This window comes from Macrobrachium rosenbergii, chromosome 7 (genome assembly GCF_040412425.1).
Source record: "Macrobrachium rosenbergii isolate ZJJX-2024 chromosome 7, ASM4041242v1, whole genome shotgun sequence".
Taxonomy (NCBI): Eukaryota; Metazoa; Arthropoda; class Malacostraca; order Decapoda; family Palaemonidae; genus Macrobrachium; species Macrobrachium rosenbergii.
In genome coordinates, this window is record NC_089747.1 from 41895211 (window position 1) to 41918241 (window position 23031).

General features: G+C 36.2%; 1 long non-coding RNA gene across 1 annotated transcript in view; it reads right to left on the minus strand.

The window, feature by feature from the left end:
* The window catches only part of LOC136840346 (uncharacterized), a 102308-nt gene extending 79774 nt beyond the window's left edge, over positions 1-22534 (minus strand). The window contains exon 1 of the long non-coding RNA XR_010853596.1: positions 22063-22534. This is a non-coding gene — a long non-coding RNA (uncharacterized lncRNA). The remainder of the gene's footprint in view (positions 1-22062) is intronic.
* Between the last annotated feature and the right edge of the window lie 497 nt (positions 22535-23031).

Sequence of the window (23031 nt, forward strand, 5' to 3'; positions counted from 1 at the left end):
GTAGGTTTAATATGCGGCAGATATCAGTGCATTTGAGTAGGTGTGAGATAGATTAAAAAATTTTTCATTATAAGTGTACAATGAACTGTAATACATTTTTATATTTATTAGATAGCTTTTGATACGATGTTTTACAAAGTGTGGGAATATTTCCAAACTTTTAAGCACAAATACCTGCGTTAATATAAGAGATTAACAGATTAATATAGTTGAATAAAAAATTGTTTTCACAGGCTAAAATAAATTGCTTAATCTCAGAATTCATCCCTGGCCAATGAATATATTCTCTTGCCCCACGCAAACAACATTCTATGCCTATGTTTGTTGAATGAATGACATTCTTAACATCAGGACGGATTTCAATACCAGTTTATAAGTGGAAGACTTTCTAACCCTTACTTTATAAACACGGAATGTATTCCAAAGTTCTTTTTCCAAGTGAATGACGAAATTTGAGCCAACCTTTATACCTGTGCGATGAATCTTAATGCCTTATTAATGTGGGATATGTGTTAATGTTTTTTCTTTGAATATGGTATTAATGCTAACCAATTTTGTAAGTATGGGATGAATTTTAATACTTTTTTATAAGTTTGAGGAGGACTCTAATAAGTTTATAATACACATAAATACACACACACACATATATACATAAATATATATAACTGTGAAATATTTATATATATATATAATATATATATATATATATATATATATATATATATATATATATATATATATATATATATATATATATATATATATATATACACACATATATGTATGTGTACATATATATATATATATATATATATATATATATATATATATATATATAATTATATAATGTATATACATACATACATATAATTATATATATATATATATAAATATACTACATATATACATATATATATAAATATACAATGAAAGAGAGAGAGAGAGAGAGAGAGAGAGAGAGAGAGAGAGAGAGACTGATCCGATACGCTGTTCAAGCGACTGAACAAAGGGCGCAAGGACGAAATACCGTTCGCTTCGCCAGACATTCCAGGTGAACCGTAAGTTAAGCCCGATGAAGAGGCCTTGATCCGATTGTTGGGGATCAGGTCCCAATCCTAATAATTGACATTACATGCCGTTGGGCGGTCCGGGCACGAGTGATACTTCAAGTTTCGCGTCTGAACGATGGCAGAAGCGAAGTGACGTTCGTTGCGTTCTGGTTTGTTAAGTCCTGCGAGGTTAGGTGACCTCTGATTGCGTGGGGTTTGTTGCGTCATGATAATATTTCGTGGGATAGGAATATTGAATTTTGGCCCAAGGCCAAGCGCTGGGACCTACGAGGTCATTCCGCGCTAAAAGGGAAATTGAGAATAAAGAGGTTTGAAAGGTGTAACAGGAGGGAAGCCTCGCAGTTGCACTATGAAACAATTGGTAGGAGAGGATTGAGGAAAGTCAGATAAGGAAAGACAATATGGACGGAGGTACAGTGAAAGGAATGAAAGGGGTTGCAGCTAGGGGACCGAAGGTATGCTGCAAAGAACCTTAAGTAATGCCTACAGTGCACCGCGTGAGGTGCACTGACGGCAGTTAATATATAATTTTTCTTTATAATCATTGTAGAGAATTAAAAATCATATTCTTGATGGCCGTATACTGTTATTAATTTTCCAGTTAATTATATGATAAGGAAAAATATCCTTTAACCTCTATATTATATTATTACGTAGGGCCAAGTTTGTAGAGCTTGAGTGAATAGACCGGAATGGAATACAAAGTTTAGGACAAAGGTCAACGCTGGGACCTACGAGGTCACTCCGCGCTGAAAAGGAAATTGAGAATAAAAAGGTTTGAAAGGTGTAACGGGAGGAAAACCTCGCAGTTGCATTTTGAAGTAATTGTTAGGAAAGGGTTGAAGAAAGTAGGATTGAAGAAGGAGAATTTGAACGGAGATATAGTTATGAGAAAAAATATAATTTCTCCTTTATTTTATGCCATTACGTTTGGTCAATTTCGTCTAGTTTGTGGTAAAGTATACGGAATTTTACAACTTGTTACCTCTTACAATGTGTTATTACGCGGTAAACTGACTTATAATGATCATAGCTATCTAAAATTTGTACAAAAGGGGTCTTTTTTTAATGTAATTCTAGATATTTCAAAGAAAGAGTTTTCGGACTTATATAAAAACCTTTTATTTCCATAGCGATTTGCCACGTTCCAAATTTACCCACCCCACAAAAAAGAAGCACAAACAAAGGTAAAATCATACTTTCACGCTGCTTTTACATTCAAGAAACAACGCACGACTGAACTACGGCCTCGGTCGCCTGTTCAAAATTCAACCTCTTCGCTTCAATCGGACTCTCGAGTAAAACGGACAGGCTCCGATCCTTTCCCGCTCGTTTCCCTCTCATCACTGCAATTGAAAAGTGCTTTCCTCTCTCTCTCTCTCTCTCTCTCTCTCTCTCTCTCTCTCTCTCTCTTTCATCGCCCCAGACGCAACGTCGCACCCGATATGTGAAGTCGGGTCTCCGAATGCACACAAGAGGAAGACCAGGAGGCGGTCTTCCTTCTTCTGGAAGGGCTGAAGAAGAAGAAGAAGAAGAAGGAGAAGATGAGTTCGGGGAAATATGCTGTGGAGAATGTTAGGTAGAATAGAATAGGAGAGAATATAGAATCTATACCAAAAGCTAATAGCTGGGACCTACGAGGTCATTCTCGGCTGAAAGGGAAACTGAGAATAGAAAGGTTTGAAAGTTGTAACAGGAGGAAAACCTCGCGGTTGCACTGTGAATACATTGTTAGGAGAGTGTGGAATGGAATAGAATATAGAATTTTGACCCAAGGCCAAGCGCTGGGACCTATGGGGTCTAGGTTTGAAAGGTGTAACAGAGGGAAAACCTGCCAGTTGCAAATTGAATCAATTATGAAGAAGGTGGAAAGTAAGATGGAAGAAAGAGAATATGAAAGGAGGTACAGCAAAAGGAATGAAAGGGTTTGCAGCTAGGGGCCGAAGGGACGCTGCAAAGAACCTTATGTAATACCTACGGTGCACCGCATGAGGTGCACTGACGGCACTAGCCCCCTACGGGGGCTGTGGAGAATTGTGGGTAGGTCTGTTAAGCTATTTGGCCTTAGACTGTTATGTTAGCAAGTCAATTTATCAAACACCTTACTATCATCAATCCGCTATCTTCAACTATACTACAGCTTCACAATACTTCTCTCTCAGTTCTAACCGTCTCAGACTCACTATATTCATCTATCTATGACACACTATACTGGAACATCATAGATACCATATTCATCTACCAATGATACACTATACTGGAAAATCACAGACACCATATTCATCCATCTATGATACACAATACTGGAACATCATAGACACGCCACATTCATCTATGATACACTATACTGGAACATCAGAGAAACACCATATTCATCCATCTATGAAACACTATACTGGAACATCAGAGTCACCCCAAATTCATCTATCTATGAAACACTATACGGGAACATCACAGACACACCACATTCATTTATCTATAAAACACTATACTGGGACATCATAGACTCACCATATTCATCTATGATACACCAAACTGAAACATTAACCTCTTTCATATCTTCCGCAATCTTCATCTACTGGTTAATCTGTTACCAGGCCCCTTTCCTATCTCGTATCCTTCTATCTCTTTTTCATCTTTTTCACTAACCAGTGTTTCTTTTTTTCCCTTTTTTATAGTCTGTCCTTTTCAGATCCCCTTTGTCAACATACTAGGTTCCTCCTTTGCCCGCCCGTATAAGTGGCAAGGGTAATCAAAGGGAATTTTATATGTGACGCCGTATGGCTTGGTGACTTCTTCCGAATTGAAAATCTCTCTCTCTCTCTCTCTCTCTCTCTCTCTCTCTCTCTCTCTATGTATATATATATATATATATATATATATATATATATATATATATATATATATATATATATTCTCTCTCTCTCTCTCTTCTCTCTATATATATATATATATATATATATATATATATATATATATATATATATATATATATATAGAGAGAGAGAGAGAGATAGAGATAGAGAGAGAGAGAGAGAGAGAATATATATATATATATATATATATATATATATATATATATATATATATATATATATATATATATAAATATATATATATATATATATATATATATATATATATACATATATATATATATATATATATATATATATATATATATATATATATATATATATATATATATGTACATTACATTTTCTTGGGAATTAATAATTTCATCCTAATCAGCTTCTTTTTCTCTTTCTCTCTCTCTCTCTATACCCTTACATATTTCCCTTAGTTTTTTTTCATGTTTTACTCCTTCTCCCTCTCATTCTCTTTTTTTTTCATTACTCTCTCCTGTTTCTTGGAAATCACCTCAATTTTTCTACACCTCTCTCTCTCTCTCTCTCTCTCTTATTCCATGCATGTCTTTTGTGCAGATATTGCCTTAACTACATGGAATATGCATGTAAAATATATATATATATATATATATATAAATATATATATATATATATATATATATATATTTATTTATATATATATATATATATATATATTTATATATATGCATTTAAATAATATGTAATTTAAATTTATATGTATATATATACAGATATATACATATATAAATAAAATATAAAATATATATATATATATATATATATATATATATACATATATATATATATATATATATATATATATATATATATATATATATATATATATATATATATATATATATATATATATATATATATATATATATATATATATATATATATATATATATATATATATATATATATATATATATATATATATATATATTTATATAACATATATATATATATATATATATATATATTATATATGTATATATATATATATATATATTATATATATATGTATATATATATATATATATATATATATATGTACTGTATATATATAATATCCCTTGTATGGAATGAAATGGAAGACAGAATTTAGGCAAAGGCCAGGCGCTGGGACCTAGGAGGTCATGCAGCGCTAAAACGGAAATCGAGAGCAGAAAGGTTTGAAAGGTGTAACAGGAGGAAAGCTTTGCAGTTGCACTATGACACAATTGATAGGAGAAGGCTGGAAAAAAGATATTAGAAAGAGAATATGAACGGAGGCACAGTAAAAGGAATGAAAGTGGTTGCAGCTGGGGCCCGAAAGGACGCTGCAAAGAACCTAAAGTTATGCCTACAGCGCGCGGCGTGAGGTGCACTGACGGCCCTACCCCGTTAAGGGAAGCTTGACTCGCGAATTTTCTCAATTCGTATGTATTTCCAGTCGCCTTAAGATAGGAGACCATGGGTGACTCGTTGTATTACATTTCTCGAATTTGTCACCCAGAAACGTCAGAAGTAGCCAGGCGGATAGATGGGTGAATTTACGGAGCGATAAAGATATCGTCTTTAACGCCGAACTTTCGGAAAAACTAATATATACAGCAGAACAGAAGATAAATCGCTTGGGAGATTTCCGCTGTAAGCCTCACGGTGATGAATAATATCTATTCCTTATGTCGCGCACGCACACGCACACACACACACACACACACACATATTATATATATATATATATATATATATATATATATATATATATATAATATATATATATATATATATATAAATACAAATATATTTATATATATATATATATATATATATATAAATATACATATATATATATATATATATATATAGATATATCTATAACATATATAATTTATATATATATATATGTGTGTGTTTGTGTGTGTTGTGTAGAATCTACTGATTACTTTTTACCAGATATGTATGTAATTAAAATATGAGGTCATTATGAATATTACATCTATACATACATCTATATATACAGTATATATATATATATTAAAAAATAATATATATATATATACATATATTATATATATATATATATATATATATATATATATATATATATATTTCAGACAAACATCAAAGTCTCAAGAACTAATATACTCATTGTTTAACATCAGCCTTATTAAACATTCCAAGCCGACCAATTTCACCCCTTTAACAAAAACAAAAAAATTCTAAAACCTGAATTATCCAGTGAAATGCATCTAACCTTTACAACAACACCAGTTTCCATTAGGTTTCCATGATTATCAAAACCACCATAACGCAGTGAGGAAAATAATTGAAACTCTAATTATGATGCGGATCTCTCTCTCTCTCTCTCTCTCTCTCTCTCTCTCTCTCTCTCTCTCTCTCTCTCTCTCTCTCTCTCTGTGTGTGTGTGTGTGTGAGAATGCGTCTTTTATTTGAGGCCTCGGTTGATTTTTGTACAATTCTTCCTCCCTTTTCCTTTCCCATAATTTGCCCACAGTTGATTCATCCTGCTCTCTCTCTCTCTCTCTCTCTCTCTCTCTCTCTCTCTCTCTCTCTCTCTCTCTCTGTACTCTCAAAAAATGGTATGCATATGAAGGAAAATCCGCTCTTTCACGCCGTGACAAACAAAGACGCTTACAAACACACACATATGCACTTTCTCTCTCTCTCTCTCTCTCTCTCTCTCTCTCTCTCTCTCTCTCTCTCGTCAAAAAATGGTATACATATAAAGAAAAATCCTCTCTCTCTCACGCCGTAACATACAGACACTTACCAACACATGTGCACTTTCTCTCTCTCTCTCTCTCTCTCTCTCTCTCTCTCTCTCTCTCTCTCTCTCTCTCTCTCTCCACTCACGAACCTCATAAAATCAAAGCTGATTTCGCCCTTCCCCTCCCTTCTAACTCGTATTTCCAGTGTCTCGAAATGTAAGCTATTTAGAAATCATGTTATTTTACTCTCTCTCTCTCTCTCTCTCTCTCTCTCTCTCTCTCTCTGGCTGACGTGCATGATAATGGCCAAACCACTCCACATGCAGGTAAATATTTACCTGTTTTTGCTGCAGCATGATGGCCGCCGAGTGGGGGCATCTTCATGTCCTAATGTATCATGTGAAAATATCGTGCATGAGTGAGTTTCCGATTCCTGGAAGGGGTCAGGGCACTGGTCGTGGCAGGGGTAGGGACTGAATGGAATAATGGGGGCATAAGAGGGAATAATCGCATGGAGAGATGGATAGGGAAAGGGTGGAGAAGTAGGGGCTATGTAATGTGGAGACAAGAAGACAGTATTATTATCATTATTATTATTATTATTATTATTATTATTACTTGGTAGGGTGCTTGGACTCTTACAGAACAAGCTGCTGACTTGACTTATCCAGCTAGTTTCCGTGGGACGGAATGGAATGGAATAAGAAATTCAGGCCAAAGGCCAAACGCTGGGACCTATGAGGTCAATATGCACTAAAAAGTTTTGAAAGTGTAGGAAAGAAAACCTCGCAGTCACATTATGAAACAATTGTTAGGAGATGGAAGAAAGAGAACAAGAATGGAGGTACAGTAAAAGGAATGAAAGGGTTGCAGCTAGGGGCTTAAGGATATGTGCAGGGTTCATCTTCTGAATAATAATAATAATAATAATAATAATAATAATAATAATAATAATAATAATAATAATAATAATAATAATAATGTTCTTTTGAAGCATGAATTTCCAGTTAGTGGCCCCTACGGGCTTGTTCCATATGTATAGGGTTCGTCTTCTAAATAATAATAATAATAATACTAATAATAATAATGATGATGATGATGATGATAAGGTAGCGAAATAGTTCACTACTGAAGACTGCGACATATAAAAATATTCACTAATAAAAAAATTTAATAAACCAAACCTAATGATATGACGCCTCTTTTAAGACACGGAAGCAGCTACTATTTTTAAACGAAGATTATTATCATACTGTAAACTAAATTTACCATGAACTAAAGATATTTCTCCTTATATAATGCCTTTGTGGATGTTCCACGTATACCAATACAGAAGAAAAGACTTTAAGCTTTCAATGGAGAGAGAGAGAGAGAGAGAGAGAGAGAGAGAGAGAGAGAGAGAGAGAGAGAGAGAGAGAAGAGAGAGAGAGAGAGAGTAAAGAGAGAGAGAGAGGTATTGAAAGGCTGTATTCTACTATATCTATATATATATATATATATATATATATATATATATATATATATATATATATATATATATATATATATATATATATATATATATATATATATATATATATATATATATATATAGAAAGCATATCTCAATACCTATATATAGCGCCCTTCAATACCTAGAAATATAGCCCTTCCTCGCTCTCCCTTCCTCTCTCTCTCTCTCTCTCTCTCTCCCTCTCTCTCTCTCTCTCTCTCCTGCCGCCGTAGTACGCACATCTTACGAAACTTCCTACATAAAAAGCCAGGGTATTTGTCACCACCCAATTCTCTCTGGCTCGCTTGAAAACGCATCTGACTCCTCGATCTCTCACGTGGAGACCATGAATCGCAAAGTGGTAGTGGTTCTCGGTTTTCTTGGCCGATCGCTCTTGTCGAGATTGTCGTCCAGGAAGCAGTACTGGTTCTCTTTCACAGTACTTTTGCGGTGACAAGGAACCGTGAGAGAGCAGGATTTTATTGACTCATGCTAAAACCCACAAAACATTGGGGCTTCTTATTTTAACTTATTTTAATTTTATTTGATTATTTCAATACACAAAACAAGTTAGTCTTCTGTACAGTATATATATTTTTTCTTTTATGAATTGGGAACAATGGGATAGCAGTGTTACTTATTTACGTTACTTTTTAGAGATAAGGGATTACAGAATCGTAATTTTCTTCTTTAACTGGATTTTTGTAGATTTCAGGAACCATAAAATACCATTGTTACTGTGTAATATTTTATCCAGCTTATTATCATTGAAATATATATATATATATATATATATATATATATATATATATATATATATATATATATATATATATATATATATATATATATATATATATATATATCTAATCTGAATAAAAACATTTTATTTTATAGCCAAAGAAGAAATGACAAACGAGGTAGCTCACTGCAGCATCTTCAATTGATTTCAATCCGCCTTTTAATTCTTGAAGACTATTGACACTTCTCGCATCCTTGCAAATAGTAATGCTGTATTTAATTTGACTGAAAGGTAAGTCAGATAAAAAAAAACTGATGATTACTTGCAATCAATCATATGTCTACAAACTATGCTAATTTACATACACACATAATTTTACCACACTCTCTCATGAACAGAAATAACGCTTAAAATTGAAAGACGTTTCCCGCTTTCAGTTACTCTGATGTTGCCGATAATTTGCGAATTGATAGTCTCTGTAAACGTAATAATTCCTTGATCACTTACCCCAGTCTATCTGTTTCGCCAATTGTGATAATTCAGTAATTGTCATCTATTTAAAGAGATAAGAAGGAAGTATTTCAGTATATATTAAAATTTCATGCCAATGATTTGTTTTCTGTAAATCATCGTTTCATTAACTGGTGGAAATCAGGTCGATTAGTTGATTGATTGGTTTGTTGAAATCAAGTGCACTGCTTGATTCACTGAAATCAGCTGACTGGATGGAAAATTTCTTCAAACAAAAAAAATGCGCCGCAAACTCGCGCAATTTTTCTGTACAGCAGCTACAGCGTATAATCAAGGCCAACAAAAATATTTCGGTGGTCTCGGTATAATGCTGCATGAGCCGCGGCCCATGAAACTTTAACCACGGCCCGGTGGTGGCCTATCCTATATCGTTGCCAGAAGCACGATTATGGTTAACTTTAACCTGATATAAAATAAAAAAATTACTGAGGCTAGAGGGCTGCAATTTGGTATATTTGATGATTGGAGGGTGGATGATCACCATACCACTTTGCAGGCCCCCAGCCTCAGGAGTTTTTAAGATCTGGGGGGCGGACAGAAAAAGTGCGGACGGACAGACAAAGCCGGCACAACAGTTTTCTTTTCCAGAAAACTAAAATCAAGTTGACTGACTGGTTGAAAGACCTCTTGGTTGAATCTGAGATTGATTGGTTAAGTAATTTTTACGTTAGTTATGTTTAATACTTTAAACAAAATGACTGAACGAAAATACTTGAGTAACTGAATGTTTGCTGAGATCATAGGAATCTATTTGAGGGTTGGGAGTGATTTAACCACTGTTAATTGGCTAATTTCTAACAGGGTTTACTAACTGATTTACGGAAGGACCTTTTACTCTTTAACTGGTTGGTTGTATGATGCATTTGTTAATTACTTAAGATTTTGTAAGTGGTCATTTTTTTTTTTATTAATTCTGTATTCATTAAATATACTTACCTAGCCAAGACCCCGGGAAAACGAAGTAAAGTGTGGAATATTAAGAGTAGGGGTAAATTATTATTTATATAAAGGTAAATTATTATTTATATATAATATATATATATATATATATATATATATATATATATATATATATATATATATATATATATATATATATATATATATATATATATATATATATATATATATAAGGAGAACTTAATAAGGCTACATCAGTCTTTTCAAGAGATTTTGGTACAATAATGGCTGATTTATGAAGAGGAAAAATGGTGGTCGTATGATGATGAAGTATGAGAAATGACGCGACTCTTTCCCCCAACACCCATCAACACCTTCCACCCTTTCCACTCTGTCTTTGTGACGCCAATTTTAGTAGCCATAAATCAATCAATCAATCCTCCCCTCTCTTTCTGCCTTGATTTTGTCCTCACTGCGCCTCAAACACCGTAGGGAAATGGGGACTCTTTTTCTCTTAATCTTTTCTGAGGAGCCAATATGCCTCAACCTCTCTGCCTTTGCTTCTTAATATAGGTCGTCTCCCCCTCCCCGCCCCCTCCTAACCCCTCACTTTTTTTTTCCTCGTCCTCCTTTTCCTCCTAGCATGAGGAAAATTTTTCCTTTTTCTTTCAATTATTTCTCTTCCTCGCCCCCTTCCCCCCCTCCCCTTACGCCTCAGGTTTTTTCTCCCCCCTTCCTCCCACCTTGAGGAGACTTTTTTTTTTCTTTCTGTTAGTTCTTTCTCAACCCCTCTCCCTCCTCCTCCTAACGCCTCACTTTTTTTTCCTTCTCCATTTTCTCCTACCAGGAGAAAACTTTCTTTCCTTCTATCATTTCTTTTTCTCACCCTCCCCCTCCTCCTAACGCCTCACCGTTTTTTCTCTCCTCCCTTTCCTCCTACCTTGGGGAAACTTTCTCTCTATTATTTCTCTTTCTCACTCCCTCCTCCTCCTCCTCCTCCCAACGCCTCAATTTTTTTTCTCCTCTCTTTCCTCCTACCTTGAGGAAACTTACTTTCTTTCTTTCTATTATTTTTCTTTCTCAACCCCTCCTACTTTCTAATGCCTCACTTTTTTTTCCTCCTCCCTTGAGGAAACTCTTTCATCTCCTCTCTCTCTCTCTCTCTCTCTCTCTCTCTCTCTCTCTCTCTCTCTCTCTCTCTCTTTCTCCTTCTTCGGCAATTTCGCCCCCTTGATTTTCCTTCCCTTCTGATTTGATACCTTCATTCTTCGTTGTCCTAGAAACAAGCTTTCAAATGCTAGCACACTCCCACAGTACCTCGTCTGAGAATTCTTCCTTCCAACCCTCACCCCCCCTCATTTTTTCTCCCATCTCTAAACACCACCATTCCTCATAATCCCGAAACCGCCCTGATTTATCTCCCCTTGACATTTACTCATTCACCTCCTTTATTCCTGTTGCTCCTTCTCTTGCGCCAAGAAGCCCTCGCTAAATCTTCCCCATATTTCCACAAGAGCTTCTGTCACTCAATCCTTTACCCCGTAGGACCTTCGTCTCCCACTCCTTAATACCAGTCCTTTAGGACACCACTCAGGCTGTTCCTCCTCCTTCTCTTCCAGACAATATCAGGTACCTCACACAACCTCTTCCTCATCCTTCTGCTACAACTATTGTAACTCAACCCCTAATATTGAATGCCTTCAATATGCCTTCACACGCAAACATACACACAACACACACACACACACATAAAATGACCCCTCCAGAGACTGAATGCAAATTTAAAATCATGAATGTTACTTAGCGGTGCCGAAGCTAAGGGAAAAGAGAGAGAGAGAGAGAGAGAGAGAGAGAGAGAGAGAGAGAGAGAGAGAGAGAGAGAGAGAGAGAGAGAGAGAGAAATATTTTACTTATATCAAAATCACAGGTCGGAAAAAAAGGTAGTAATGTTCGAGTGAGTGAGAGAATTTCCTCGCACCATTATAAAGATGGACACAGTGAGTGCCCTGCACTCTGCTATTACAGAGGAAACTCTCAGTATGGTCCCATGATATGTTCCCTTAGCACTTTGCTACTCATTCATCTCCTTTATTCCTCCTTCTCTTGCACCAATAAGCTCAAAATAACTCTGACTCACACTTTCACAAGAGCCTCTGTCGCTCAATCCTTAACCCGTAGGACCTTAGTCTCCCATACTTCAGTACCATCCTTCAGGACGCTCCGCCTGTTCTTCCTCCTTCTCTTCCTCCTCCTCCACCTCCTTCTCCTCCTCCTCCTCCTCCTCCTCCTCTTGCTTTCTAGACGATATTAGTTAACTCTCACTATCTTTTCTTAATCCTCTTCCTATAACTATTTGGGATTCAGCCCTTAGCCTTGAACGCCTCCTCCCACCCCTCAATACCATCCTTTAGGATATTCCGCCTCCTCCTCATTCTTCTCCTCCTCCTCCTGCTGTTTTAGACGATATTAGTTAACTCTCACTATCTTTTCTTAATCCTCTTCTGACAACTATTGGGATTCAACCCTTAGCTTTAACGTCTTCTCCCACCCCTCGATACCATACGTTAGAATATTCCGGCTCCTCCTCCTCCTCCTCTTCTTCCTCCTCCTCCTCCTCCTCCTCTTGCTGTTCTAGACGATATTAGTTAACTTTCACTATCTTTTCTTAATCCTTTACCAACGCAACACACACTATTGAGATGATTTCGAACACCATGACGGAAATAAATAAACTTGAAGTCTTTTATAAAGTGAGAAAGAAGGCTTTCGTCAGTGGTAATTTCGAACGTGGGTGTTCAAAGGAAAGATGGCGTTTTGCTATAAAAAAAAAAAAATTCTGAATGCCACGGACAAAAGAAGGATGGTGTTTTTGTGATGGTGACTTCATACATCAAAAGCAAAAAATAATTGCAGGCCTTGAATTTATGGTGATTTGACATGCAATGCAGAAGTTAGGCGCCTCTATGAAAAATGTGAAGTTGATTTAACTTTATGGAGATCTTAAACACTGTAAGGGACAAATTACGTTTTGGGGGGAGACTGCAAAGTGAGCTTAAAAATACAGCTCACAAATCTATCTAAACACAATTTTCAGAAAGAAGAAAATGAAATGAAAGTGTGAAGAAATGTGTGTGTGTGTGTGTGAGAGAGAGAGAGAGAGAGAGAGAGAGAGAGAGAGAGAGAGAAACGAGAGGATACCGCCCCTTAGTGTCCAATGAACCCTCCACTTTTGATAAATGATGGAAAAACTTGTCGAGACTGAATGCAATTTTTAAGTTCAGTTTATCATGGTGTGAGTTAGCGGTGCCGATCCACCTAAGGAGAGAGAGAGAGAGAGAGAGAGAGAGAGAGAGAGAGAGAGAGAGAGAGAAGAGAGATTTTACCTATATCAAAATTACTGGTCGGAAAAATGGAAATAATGTGAAAGTGAGAGGAGGAGAGAATCTTTTCACATTATAAAAATGGACGCACAGGCTCATTGAACTCTGCTATTAAAGAGGACGCTCTCAGTATGGTCCCAGCTCCGGATAAATGAGAAGGGCTGAAAGAAGGGCAGACGCCCCTGCCTTCCATTCGTCGCTGGAACTTGAAGCAGAAGAAACCAAAAGGAGAGTAGGTGCAAGGTGTCTATGGACCCTAAAACAATTTTTTTTTTTTCTTAGTTTTTTCTCTTTTCATCAAGCGAAACTTAACCTTCTTAACATCTGTCAGCCAAAAGACATTACGAAAATCTCAGTGTTAAGAGAAATACCTCTCTCTATAAAAATTGTCAGCCATAAGACATTCAGGAAAACTCAGTGTTAAGAGAAATCTCTCTCTCCAAAAACTGTCAGCCATAAGACATTCAGGAAAACTCAGTGTTAAGAGAAATATCTCTCTCTCCAAAAACTGTCAGCCATAAGACATTCAGGAAAACTCAGTGTTAAGAGAAATATCTCTCTCTATAAAAATTGTCAGCCAAAAGACATCCAGGAAACCTCAGTGTTAAGAGAAACCTCTCTCTAAAAATTGTCAGCCACAAGACATTATGAAACCTCAGTGTTAAGAGAAACCTCTCTCTAAAAATTGTCAGCCACAAGACATTGTGAAACCCCGAGCGTCAAGAGAAATCTCTCTCTCTCTCTCTCTCTCTCTCTCTCTCTCTCTCTCTCTCTCTCTCTCTCTCTCTCTCTCTCTCTTCGTCAACTTCATCGCGGACGACAAAAGACAGAAAATCATGTTTCTCCTCGACAGCAAAACACAGAAAGGTGGAAAAACAACACTGCCTTCCTGTCTATTACATTACGCATTGCTGTATATTCCTATGTATTTCTGCATTGCCATTAAAAGGGCGTCGTTCTTCACCGAACGCGAGGCCTCGCTCTTTACTTGTCATGTCATTACTCAAACGTATACTGTTGTTGTCGTGATGCAATATTGCGTTATTGCAGAGTCGGATCGCCCATCTTTCCTTCTGCTGTCCTCGTAAGGCGTTGTTACTTGTGTGTGTGTGAGAGAGAGAGAGAGAGAGAGAGAGAGAGAGAGAGAGAGAGAGAGAGAGAGAGAGAGAGAGAGAGAGAGAGAGAGAAGTGGGGGTCTGGGGTAGAGAAAAAGGAATGTTAATTTAAGGCTGACTGAGTAAAAATTAAGGAAAGATTTCTTTACATGAAAGAGCAAAAGCTAAACGAAAAAAATTATCAGCAAACAAACCCTCGGACAATCAGAAGCAAACGAGAGAGAGAGAGAGAGAGAGAGAGAGAGAGAGAGAGAGAGAGAGAGAGAGAGGCGAACATAAACAGGAGAGAAGAGAGATAAACGGACATAATCACAAGTATAACAGTTGCCTAGCATGAAAACGGTATTGTCAAGTCAGCCAAACAACGAAAGGTTCGATGATCATGCATGTAGCTAGAAGGCTGGGACAGTTTTACGTAACCTAATGATATTATGCAAGAGCCAGGTAAACCGGACATACCAGGTCAGCAAAACTATATACTGGTTCATAAACACACCATCCCCATGCTCTCATGCAAAGATTTTTTTTTCCCAAAGAATTTAATTCTAACGGCACTTGGCATTTCTGGAAAGTTACCCATCCACGTATTGTCCATACACAACGTTGCTGATCAAGCATCGCTCGTATTGGACCGCCGTGAGCATCAGTCGAAAAGCATACAGTATTTACGCAACGTTTAGAAATCTACAGGCCATTCCTTTTTGCACGCGAAGGCGATAGTATGAGGTATTTCCTTAGGCATGTGCAAAACCAGGAAATCAGGTTCATTTTAAAGGAAAAACGAAAATTTAAAGTTGTTAAAACGAAAGTTCAAATTTCAGTATTATCATTAATAATAATAATAATAATAATAATAATAATAATAATAATAATATTATTATCATTATGATTATTATTATTATTATTATTATTATTATTATTATTATTATTATTATTATTATTATTATTATTATTATTATTATCAGAGAGGGGACCTTCTCTGAGGGGCAGTAGCGTTGAAAATAATAGCTGTTTCCAAGGCATTAAATTTGTAAGGTCTTCTCTAATCGTCTTGTAATCAGCAACACGTTGATGAAAAGAAGAATGATAGATGAAAAGAAGAATGATAGACGAATAGAGAAGACTATACAAACTACAGGATTATTATTATTATTATTATTATTATTATTATTATTATTATTATTATTATTATTATTATTACTCTAGTCGACATGAATTCATTTATAAGAAGACTCAAAACACTGAACTTGTCAAGGGAACTTCCGAAGGACTGAACGCCATCAAGCGAAGGAAAGAAGGAGAGAGGAGGGATTAAAGAAATAAATGAACAAATGAATAAACAGAAGGAAGCGAACCTTCAAAAAATGTCAATTGAAACCAAAGACTGGGGACTGACACAGCCGGAAATTTGAGACAATATATATGTATATATACAGTAGAATAAATATATATATATATATATATATATATATATATATATATATATATATATATATATATATATATATTTATATATATATATGTATATATAGATATAAGTTTATATATATATATATATATATATATATATATATATATACTCGTATATATATTATATATATATATATATATATATATATATAAATGTATATATATGTTTATATATATATATATATATATATATATATATATATATCCACTTAGGGCGTACGGGCGTTCAGTGGGAGCATAAGGCAAAATCCCTGATGAGAATATTGCAACTGATTACGAAAAATCTCATGTAAAATTTATCCTCCATTCCCCACCTTATTATATACTTGATAGAGAGTACAATGGAACACAGAATTTATGCCAAAGACCAAGCGCTGGGACCTATGAGGTCATTCAGCACTGAAACGGAAACTGACAGTAGAAAGGTTCGAAAGGCGTATCAGGAAGAAAACCTAGTAGTTTCACTCTGAATCAACTTTTAGGAGAATTTGGAAAAGAAGATAGAAGAGAGAGAATATGAACGGAGGTACATTAAAATGAATGAAAGGGGTTGCAGCTAGGGGCCTTAGGGAGGGACGCTGAGAAGAACCTAAGTAATGCCTACAGTGCACCGCATGAGGTGCAATGACGGTACTAACCCCCTATGGGGAAATACTTATGTGCCGTGTAATTTTGCACGTTGTGGATAGCCTATCTTATATTCATTATCTTAGATGTTATCATATGCCAACACTAAAAGAAAATGGCACATGAAGTATTTATAAAGAGACAAATCGATTTCGAGCACTCACGTAATGTTTCATGTCTCTGAGAGAGAGAGAGAGAGAGAGAGAGAGAGAGAGAGAGAGAGAGAGAGAGAGAGAGAGCATAGTAATTTACATTCACATTATACCTGTTTCATGTTTCATTATGTGTGTGTGTGTGTGTGTGTGTGTGTGTGTGTGTGTGTGTGTGTGTGTAAGAGAGAGAGAGAGAGAGAGAGAGAGACGGCAATTCACATTATATTATCTCATCGAACAGCTTAGGTTCCACGAATTATTGCGTAAAGTACAATGATTCCAACAGCTAGTAATTACATTCAACAAAAAACTCATTCATCATCATTGTTTACATAAACCTATTATACATTCCGCCTTTGCTCATCCACTGCTTGATGGTTCCAACTTCCTCAGTTTGTCTCTATTCTCTGTGTAAACGACTTCTATTTGACATCTGCTTTCCCTGAGAGAGAGAGAGAGAGAGAGAGAGAGAGAGAGAGAGAGAGAGAGAGAGAGAGAGAGTTGGGAAACGCAATTAGCCAGTCATTCCCGCTTGTTCGTCCTTTTTCTTGCGAAACTAACTCGGAGGACAATTATGATTTCTTTTGGGGCTCCATCTGCCGCCCTTTGTCTGTTGGGGCTTCCTCGGCCTAATCGTCATTTCTGCTGTTCGTTATTCAGATTATCCAGCTATTTTATGGTTGTTTTCGTACGTCATGAACAACAGCATACAGTATACAACTTAGGCCAAAGGCCAGACACTGGGACCTGTGAGGTCATTCAGTGCTGAAAGGGAAACTGAAAGTAAAAATGATTGAAAGGTTTAACAGGAGGAAACCCTTGCAGTTGCACTATGAATCGACTGTTAGGAGAGGGTTGAGGAAAGTAAGACGGAAGAAAGGAAATATGAACAGGGGTACAGAAAATGGAATGAAATAGGTTGCAGTTAGGGGCCGAGGGGACTCTGCAAAGAACCTTAAGTAATGTCTACAGTACACCGCGTGAGGTGCACTGACGGCACTAACCCCCACTTGGAATAGTGTAGTCGAGACTTGGTTTGATCTAAACTGATTCAGGAAAGCAGAAAATTCTGCATGCTGTATTCGAATTACAGAATGGCCGGATCGAATAGGCCTGCTCTGGAGCAATGTCTGCAACACAGTATCCACATAAGCCTACTCTACAGTAAAGTGTCTACAACACAGTATCTGAATAGACCTACTCTAGAGTACAGTGTCTACAACGCAGTATCCGAATAGGCCTACTGTAGAGTACAGTGTCTACAACGCAGTATCCGAATACGCCTACTCTAGAGTACAGTGTCTACTACACAGTATGCGTCTAACTGCTATGTCAGCATCAATGACCTTGGAAGGTGCAACGCTACCTGTATGTATCAATTAGTTCACACACACACATTATATATATACATATACATATACATATATATATATATATATATATATATATATATATATATCAACTTAAACGGCATAAAATTAAGTCTCTTTCAAGAAAAACCTTCAAAAGAAATAATGGCGTATATACCTTCAGAGAAGACGTCAGGAAACCCAGAACATAAATGTAATCTTCTAAACCAAATACTAAATCGCACGCTTTTAAAGTCACTAAGAAGGCTAATATTATTTTGTATTCAACAGTAAATTATTAAACAATTTTCCCTCACCGTGGCACGTGGCCGACCAGTTTCAATGACTTAATTATTCATTTGTAGTTAGATTTATTTTCGGAAAAAAATATCTTTTAACTTTCTGCTATTAATTATGGATATTACTATGTACGTATTTCACATCACGTTACTCGTTAATTTCCTGTCTTTTCTGAGACAAAGAGAGAGAGAGAGAGATAAATTCAGCATGAGTAATACCTATAAAAACGCTGGAGAGAGAGAGAGAGAGAGAGAGAGAGAGAGAGAGAGAGAGAGAGAGAGAGAGAGAGAGAATTCATCAAAGACGCCAACGATATTTGAAATTAATGTCATTGTTACTTTAAGTTAAAATGAACAAAAAGCCATTAAACTGAACACCAAGGGTGTACAAAATCGAATGTACTGTACTGTACATATGTGACAACATAAAAACAGATAACCAATGAGAAAAACAACGAATAAACACAAATATTTGTACACATTATGGAGAACGGTACAGTGCTTTTTTTTTTTAAATCTCGCGGAAGTGGTCGGTGGCGTGATGTTAACTGGTTGGTTGTCATTTGTCGTTATAGCAGCGTTATATTTCAAATAATTACTTGGTGATCCAAAACGAAATCTTACTTTACTAACTCAAATTTCTCCTTCAAATATATTTAATTTCTATTAATAATGCAACCGAGTTCAGAGACTGTGAAAAAAGGTTTTCCTAACTCGGAAGGTAAACAGCACGGCAGCCGAAGTCTGAGTCTTGAAATGGGTTTCGGATACACACTATCTCATGTTGAAGCTTTTAAATGCTTTCCCATACATTGTTTTATGGAAATTGGAACAAATTACAATATATGTTAGAGGAAACACATAATAATCAACACGTTGTAGAGACTAGATTCAACTTGAAAGTTGGGATTGATAAAAATGACTGTATTATGAAAGAAAGCTTCACTGAGAAATAAAAGGATGAGCCATTAGGCCTAATACCGTATAGTGGGAAAACCATTTCTAGTTTTCCCGGTTTTTCAAGCCTTTCAAAGCACAATAAGCACTTCAAAGCATTGTTGCATTATTTGTCTCGGCATTTCGTGTTTATATCTGCTGTAACTCTTCGTGGGAGCACAAACTAAAACAATAAGGTTCCCAGACATTCGCCTCAACAGACGGTATTAGTCGAAATGAAAACCTCTCTTCTCCTCGTTTTGTTTTCTGATAAACAAGGACCAAAAACGGATATTTACACAAATATGTGCTCGGAATCAAATTGCCTACATTCATGACATCAATAATTCATTTTGATATTTGACAGGCTACGGTACGAACGTCTAATTTGTAGGTGTATGCTATATCGGCCTCCGAGTGCTACTTTGGCTTGTTATCTGCGCGTCACCTACTCCGAGGTGCTAGTACCAAACACCGTATGGTAAAATAGATGGCCGCACGAAGATATCGTTCATCAATTAATATAATAATTTGTCGACCACGCACTATAGAAATGGGTGTATATAACACTTTGATCCCCGACGGGCTAGGACTAAACACGGCGTCCCAAGGAGCTTCCGCCATGTTTAGTACTACCCCTCGGAGTAGGTGACTCTTAGATAACAAGCCAAAGTAGCGCCGGCCTTCTGCCTATGTTGCTATGTGCAGATATAAAAACTCGATTGAAAAAATATCATTAGCTTTACATAATCAAATAAATATAATAATAGCCTCTTAAAAAGACACTCTTTGAATGACTTGGATGGGACAAATTAGTGACCAATTTACGAAATCCACTAGGCCTAGGTTACCGTGCTCTTGTCATATTACAGCAAGGAATGGAACATACGGAAAAACAGAAAGGAGTGACCTGTGAGGATAGACTATAACTGATCGGTATAAAACTGTGGCGGAAAAAAGAAAGATAACGATGGAGAAAAAGGAAATGGCTAACAAAGTACGGAAAAATTCAGAAAAAACGACAAAAAAAAAATCACAATTTTGGCTAGCAAAAGTCACAGAAAAAAATCACAATTTTGGCTAGAGAGTCACAGAAAAAAATCACAATTTTGGCTAAAAAAGTCACAGAAAAAATCACAATTTTGGAAAAAAAGTAGGGAAAAAATTCAAACTTCTGGCGGGTAAAAAGTCACTGGAAAAAGTCACAATTCTGGCTAGGAAAAAGTCACAGGAAAAAATTCACAATTCTGGCTAGGAAAAAATGTCACAGGAAAAAACTCAAATTTTGGCTAGGAAAAAAAGTCAGGAAAAATTCACAATTTTGGCTAGGAAAAAGGTCACAGGAAAAAAATCACAATTTAGGCCAGGAAAAAAAGTCACGGGAAAAATTAACATTTCTGGCTAGGAAAAAAGTCACAATTCTGGCTAGGAAAAAAACTCACAATTCAGCTAGGAAAAAAGTAAAAAAATTCACAATTCTGGAAAAAAAACTCACAATTCTGGCTAGGAAAAAAGTCACGGGAAAAAATTCACAATTCTGGCTAGGAAAAAAGGTCACAGGAAAAAAACTGACAACTTTGGCCAGAAAAAAAGTCACGGGAAAATATTCACAAATCTGTCTAGGAAAAACGTCACAGGAAAAAAATTCACAATTTTGGCTGGGAAAAAAGGCACATTAATTTATGGTGGCCGGTAATAAAGCCACAGGGGGAAAAATTCACAATATTTCTTGGGGGTCATTATCTTTATATTTACAGTCTTTTGTTTATGTTTATACGGAAATCCCCAACGGTCTTATACTAAACACGCCGCAAAGGTGGATACATACCGGGTTAAAACCCTTGGGGGTCACTATCTAGGAAAGATTATTGTGACTTTTTTCATGTAACATTTTTTCATGTGACTTTTTTCTGAGACTTTTTTTCCTATGACTTTTTACCTGGATTCGAATTAAACTGGTAGGGGACTTACCAGTAAGATTTCAGGTGTAATCATTTTATCAATTCCACGTTTTGATTAAGATAACGTCCATTGAAAATGTGGATAATTATATATTTTTTCCAGTGTTTAGTACAGTAAAATACAGGGTTTGGTGAAAAGAGTCTTGAAAAAACCCTCCCCCAAAAGTTTAAAAGGAACAGGAGGAAGGGGTCTGCTCTTAGCCCTAGGTCTAGGCCTAGCCTAGCCAGCTACCTCTTAACCCAGGCATAATTCCTTCTTACTTCTCTAGAATATCAGTGTTATGGAAGTTCTAACTAATGCTAGTTCGTTTATAGTACTTAAGAATAAGGGCACTATGCATTACTAGAGGAAAAACACATTGAATTAAATAAGCAGTATGTGGTAACATTGGCTTCTCTAGAAAATCGAATAGATGCACCTACTTACTCTACAGACTAAAATATATTATGATCTTCTTACTTCAGAGTCCTTTAAGTATTCCGTCTTACTCTGCTGGAGGCAAAAAATCGTCTCTTGAATTAATATAGGCAGGCTCTGCTTGGATAATTGTACTATTTTATAGAAGGTTTCCTTCGCCAAAAAAGAAAAATGGCTGACTCAGCCAAACGACTCGATGACAAAACATTTGCACGTAGTTTTAAAAAGCCCCATTTGCTTCTTTTTTCAATAACCAACGTTTAGCCCTCCATGTCTTCTCAGTTTTCCTTCATTATATTTCCACACTTGTTCAAATTACACTTTAAAATAACGAGTTTTATAGGTGGTCGGCAAGAGCGGTTGCGCAGTGCGTTCTACCTTCATCGGTGGTGGGTGGGCACTGAGGGGGTGCCTGGGAAGGAGGAAGGAGGGAGGGGAGCCAACTGGTCTATTTATCCAGTGTCTTGGAGAAGAAGTTTACCAATTCTATTCGAACAGGCAATTTTGGCAGGTGGATGATGTATTACTGATACACCCCATTCCATGTATATTATGTAATAAATGTCAATACATCTTTTGAATTGAGTTAGTGGAGAAAAAGACATGGCTGATGTTATACGTATTTCAAACAACGTATTTTAAACATGAATGATCGTTAGGACTGAACAATGATGCAAGTCTCAGTTAGTATCTTTTTATCTATTTATTTACTGGCTCGTTAAGTTATATTTTCTTCCCCAATAACTGATCTCTTCTTTCTGCAGTACTTATTACCTTCTGTTACTTCTTTCAAATGAACGCCGTACTCTTTGGACGCTTGAATTTCCAGTCAGGGGCTCCTGTGGGTTTGTTCCATATGAATAGGGTTCATCTTCTGAATAATAATAATAATAATAATAATAGGACGTCCAGGTGACATGTCATCAGCATTCGGTGCTCTCTCTCTCTCTCTCTCTCTCTCTCTCTCTCTCTCTCTCT